This window comes from Arachis duranensis, chromosome 10 (genome assembly GCF_000817695.3).
Source record: "Arachis duranensis cultivar V14167 chromosome 10, aradu.V14167.gnm2.J7QH, whole genome shotgun sequence".
NCBI classification, from domain to species: domain Eukaryota; kingdom Viridiplantae; phylum Streptophyta; class Magnoliopsida; order Fabales; family Fabaceae; genus Arachis; species Arachis duranensis.
This window is the reverse complement of record NC_029781.3, coordinates 58,916,745-58,922,188: the sequence shown is the minus strand read 5'-3', so window position 1 is coordinate 58,922,188 and position 5,444 is coordinate 58,916,745. Positions and strand designations below refer to the sequence as shown.

The window sequence follows — 5,444 nt, the reverse complement described above, 5'->3', positions numbered from 1 at the left end:
AGCCGTGCAGTGACAGCGCATAGGACCATTTTCCCGAGAGGATTAAAAGTAGCCATTGATGATGGTGATGCCCTACATACGGCTTGCCATGGAAAGGAGTAAGGAGGATTGAAGAAAGAGTGAATAGTGAAGTAGAGTTTCAAGAGGAGCACAACATCTCCATACACCTATCTGAAATTCCCACTATTGATTTACATAAGTATTTCTATCCCTTTTTATTTTCCAATTATTATTAATTTCCAAAATCCATAAACCAATTTAATCAGCCTAACTAAGATTTACAAGGTGACCATAGCTTGCTTCATACCAACAATCTCTGTGGGATCGACCCTTACTCGCGTAAGGTTTATTACTTGGACGACCCAGTACACTTGCTGATTAGTTGAACGGAGTTGTGAATTCAAATAAAGCCAATTATTAAATTTCATACAAGTACAAAGAACATGTGATCACAATTTCATCCACCAGCGATGTGGAAGCGTTGCGCATGCGTACGCGTGCCCCTTAGTTGCGCTAAGCGCGCGAGGGCATCCTGGCATACGCACAACTCTCTGTGCATTTTGGCATGTGGGCAAAACTCGCATATGACGCGTGCGCGTCAGGCACATGCACGCGTGAGAAGGCATACACACGCCCAGTGAAGAAGGAAAACTGGTATTTAAATGCCAGCCAGGGTACTTGGCTGGGCGTTTAACACCCAAAAGGGTAGCATTTTGGGTGTTAAACGCCAGAATGGATACCATTCCGGGCGTTTAATGCCAGGATGATACAAGAGGGAAGATTTTGTTTTTAATTCAAATTATTTTCAAGTTTTCATAATTTTTCAAAATCAAATCTTTTTCAAACCATATCTTTTCAATCATATATTTTCAAAATCAATTTCTTTCTATCCTCAAAAATACTTGCCTATAATTAATGATTTGATTCAACATTTCAAGTATGTTGTCTTTTTTGTTAAGAAAGGTTTAATGTTTGAATCATATCCTTTAAATTTCTTGTTAGCCAAGTCATTAATTTTAAAAATCAAATCTTTTTAAATTGTTTCTCAATCATATCTTTTCAATCATATCTTTTTAAAACCATAACTCTTCAATCATATCTTCTTAATCACATCTTTTTCCAAATAATTTTCAATCTTTTTGATTTCTAATTTCAAAATCTTTTTCAAAAATCACTTTATTTCTTTCCCAACTTTAATTTTCGAAAATCATTCTTCAATTTTTCAAAAATCTCTTCAAAATCTTTTAATTTATTTTCGAAAATTCTTCCCCTCTTCTCACATCCTTCTATTTAAGGACTAACACTCCTCCACTATCAACAATTCGAACTCTATCTCTTTTGATAAGTTCGAATTCACGTCTACTAGGAAAAGTAGATGCATCCGGAGAGGACGTTACGGGCGGGCACTAGGTGCTGTGTATGGAAAATGCCGCTAGCACAGCTCTCCTTCTTCTTCTACCTCCTCCTTCTATTCTTCTTTTCCTCTGACATCTCAAGGAATCTCTATACTATGACATAGAGGATTCCATATTTTCTTGTTCTCTTCTCTTTCATATGAGCAAGAGCAAAGACAAAAGCATTTTTGTTGAGGCTGACCCTGAACCTGAAAGGACCATGAAGCAAAAGCTAGGAAAAGCTAAAGCACTACTCTCTATAGAGGACCTAACAGAAATCTTCAAACAAGAAGAAGACATGGCAGCCGAAAACAAAAACAATGCCAACAATGCAAGGAAGGTGCTGGGTGACTTTACTGCACCTACTCCCGCTTTTATTGGAGAAGCATCTCTATCCCTGCCATTGGAGCAAACAACTTTGAGCTTAAGCCTCAATTAGTTTCTCTAATGCAACAGAATTGCAAGTTCCATAGACTTCCATTGGAAGATCCTCATCAGTTTTTAGCTGAATTCATGCAAATCTGTGACACTGTCAAGACCAATAGGGTTGACCCCGAGGTCTACAGACTTATGCTATTCCCTTTTGCTGTAAGAGACAGAGTTAGATTATGGTTGGACTCACAACCTAAAGAAAGCCTGAACTCTTGAGAAAAGCTAGTCAATGCCTTCTTGGCAAAGTTCTTTTCACCTCAAAAATTGAGTAAGCTTAGAGTGGAAGTCCAAACCTTCAGACAGAAGGAAGGTGAATCCCTCTATGAAGCTTGGGAAAGATACAAACAATTGATCAGAAATTGTCCTTCTGACATGCTTTCTGAATGGAGCATCATAGGTATCTTCTATGATGGTCTGTCTGAACTGTCCAAGATGTCATTGGACAGCTCTGCTGGAGGATCTCTTCATCTGAAGAAGACACCTGCAGAAGCTCAAGAACTTATTGAAATGGTTGCAAATAACCAATTTATGTACACTTCTGAAAGGAATCCTGTGAACAATGGGACGAATCAGAAGAAAGGAGTTCTTAAGATTGATACTCTGAATGCCATATTGGCTCAGAACAAAATATTGACTCAGCAAGTCAATATGATTTCTCAAAGTCTGTTTGGAATGCAAGCTGCACCAGGCAGTACTAAGGATGCTTCATCTGAAGAAGAAGCTTATGATCATGAGAACGCATCAATGGAAGAGGTGAATTACATGAATCCTATGAAACACCTATAATCCTTCATCGAGAAATCACCCAAATTTCTCATGGAAGGATCAACAGAAGCCTCAACAAGGCTTCAATAACAATAATGGTGGGAGAAATCGGTTTGGCAATAGCAAACCTTTTCCATCATTTTCTCAGTAACAGACAGAGAATTCTAAGCAGAGCCACTCTGACTTAGCAACCATGGTCTCTGATCTAATCAAAACCACTCAAAGATTCATGGCTGAAACAAGGTCCTCCATTAGAAACTTGGAGGCACAAGTGGGTCAGCTGAGTAAGAAAGTTACTGAACTCTCTCTTCGTACTCTTCCAAGCAATACAGAAGAGAATCCAAAAGGAGAGTGTAAGGCCATCAACATGGCCGAAATTGGAGAGGAGGAAGAGGCAGTGATCGCCATTGAGGAAGATCTCAATGGACGTCCACTGGAGACCATAGAGATTCCATTGGATTTACTTCTGCCATTCATGAGCTCTGATGAGTATTCCTCCTCTGAAGAGGACGAAGATGTCACTGAAGAGCAAGTTGCTAAGTACCTTGGAGCAATCATGAAGCTAAATGACAAGTTATTTGGTAATGAGACTCACCAAAGACCTGGATGACTTGACTAGGCAGAGATTACCTCAAAGAAAACAGAACCCTGGGAAGTTCTCAATACCTTGTACATTAGGCACCATGACCTTTGAGAAGGCTCTGTGTGACCTAGGGTCAAGCATAAACCTCATGCCTCTCTCTGTAATAGAGAAGCTAGGGATATTTGAGGTACAAGCTGCAAGAATCTCACTAGAGATGGTAGACAATTCAAGAAAACAAGCTTATGGACTTGTAGAGGATGTTCTGGTAAAGGTTGAAGACCATTACATCCCTATTGATTTCATAGTCCTAGAGACTGGGAAGTGCATGGATGAATCCATCGTCCTTGGCAAACCCTTTCTAGCCACAGAAAGGCTGTGATTGATGTTGACAGAGGAGAATTGATCATTCAAGTGAATAAAGAATCCTTTGTGTTTAAGGCTCAAGGATATCCCTCTGTAACCATGGAGAGGAAGCATAAAGGGCTTCTCTCAAAACAGAGTCAAACAGAGCCCCCACAGTCAAACTCTAAGTTTGGTGTTGGGAAGCCACAACTAAATTCTAAGTTTAGTGTTGAACCTCCATATTCAAACTCTAAGTTTGGTGTTGGGAGGTTCCAACATTACTCTGAACATCTGTGAGGCTCCATGAGGGACCAATGTCAAGCTACTGACATTAAAAAAGCGCTTGTTGGGAGGCAACCCAATGTTATATTTATCTATTTTCCATTGTTATTTTATGTTTTCTATAGGTTGATGATCATGTGAAGTCACAAAAACAATTGAAAAAGCAAAAATAGAATGAAAAACAGAAACAAAAACAGCACACCCTGGAGGAAAAGCTTGTTGGCGTTTAAACGCCAGTAAGGGCAGCAAATGGGCGTTTAACGCCCAGTCTGGCACCAATCTGGGTGTTTAACACCAGAAAGGGGCATCAGACTGGCTTTTAACGCCAGAAAGGGGCACCAGACTGGCATTTAACGCCAGAAAATGGCAGCGTTTTACACGCCACTTGGTGCAGGGATGAGCTATCCTTGACACCTCAGGATCTGTGGACCCCACAGGATCCCCACCTACCCCACCACTCTCTCTTCTTCACCCATTCACCAATCACCTCAATACCTCTTACCCCAAAAAAAAACCCTCACCTATCAAATCCCACCATTCTCTTCACCACTCACATCCATCTTTTATAAAACTTCACCTACCCTACCATCCAAATTCAAACCACTTTCCCTCCCAAACCTACCCATAATGGCCGAACCCTACCCCTTTCTCCACCCATATATAAACCCTACTTCACTCCTTCATTTTCACACAACCTAAACACTACTTCTCCTCCTCAGCCGAACCACAAAAGCCCCCTTCATATCCTCTATTTCCTCTTCTTCTACTCTTTTCTTTCCTCTTTTGCTCAAGGACGAGCAAACCTTCTAAGTTTGGTGTGGTAAACGTGTTGCTTTTTATTTTTCCATAACCATTTATTGCACCTAAGGCCGGAGAAACCTCTAGAAAGAGGAAAGGGAAGGCAAAAGCTTCCACCTCCGAGTCATGGGAGATGGAGAGATTCATCTCAAGGGTAAGTTCTTACCAACCCCATTCAACAAGTCGGAATCTTAATGGTTCAAGAGTTCTATGCCAATGCATGGATCACCAAGAACCATGATCAAAGTGTGAACCCGGACCCAAAGAATTGGCTTACAATGGTTCGGGGGAAATGCTTAGATTTTAGTCAGGAAAATGTAAGGTTGGCATTCAACTTGCCCATGATGCAAGGAGATGAACACCCCTACACTAGAAGGGTCAACTTTGATCAAAGGTTAGACCAAGTCCTCATAGACATTTGTGAAGAGGGCGCTCAGTGGAAGAGAGATTCAAAAGGGAAGCCGGTTCAACTGAGAAGGCATGACCTCAAGCCTGTGGCTAGGGGATGGTTGGAGTTTATCCAACGCTCAATCATTCCCACTAGCAACCGGTCCGAAGCTACTATAGATCGGGCTATCATGATTCATAGCATCATGTTTGGAGAGGAAGTAGAAGTTCATGAGGTTATATCCCAAGAACTTTATAAGGTGGTGGACAAGTCCTCTACCTTGGCAAGGTTAGCCTTCCCTCATCTCATTTGTCACCTCTGTAATTCAGTTGGAATTAGCATAGAGGGAGACATCCTCATTAATGAGGACAAGCCCATCACTAAGAAGAGGATGGAGCAAACAAGAGATCCCACTCATGGACATGAGAAAATTCCTCATCATGAAATCCCTGAGATGCCT

General features: G+C 41.1%; 1 non-coding gene across 1 annotated transcript; it reads right to left on the bottom strand.

Annotated features, from left to right (window-relative positions):
* Positions 1–2,096: 2,096 nt before the first annotated feature.
* On the bottom strand, positions 2,097–2,204 carry LOC127743461 (small nucleolar RNA R71). Its single transcript, XR_008004853.1, has one exon. It is a non-coding gene; the product is annotated as a small nucleolar RNA R71 (small nucleolar RNA).
* Positions 2,205–5,444: the final 3,240 nt, after the last annotated feature.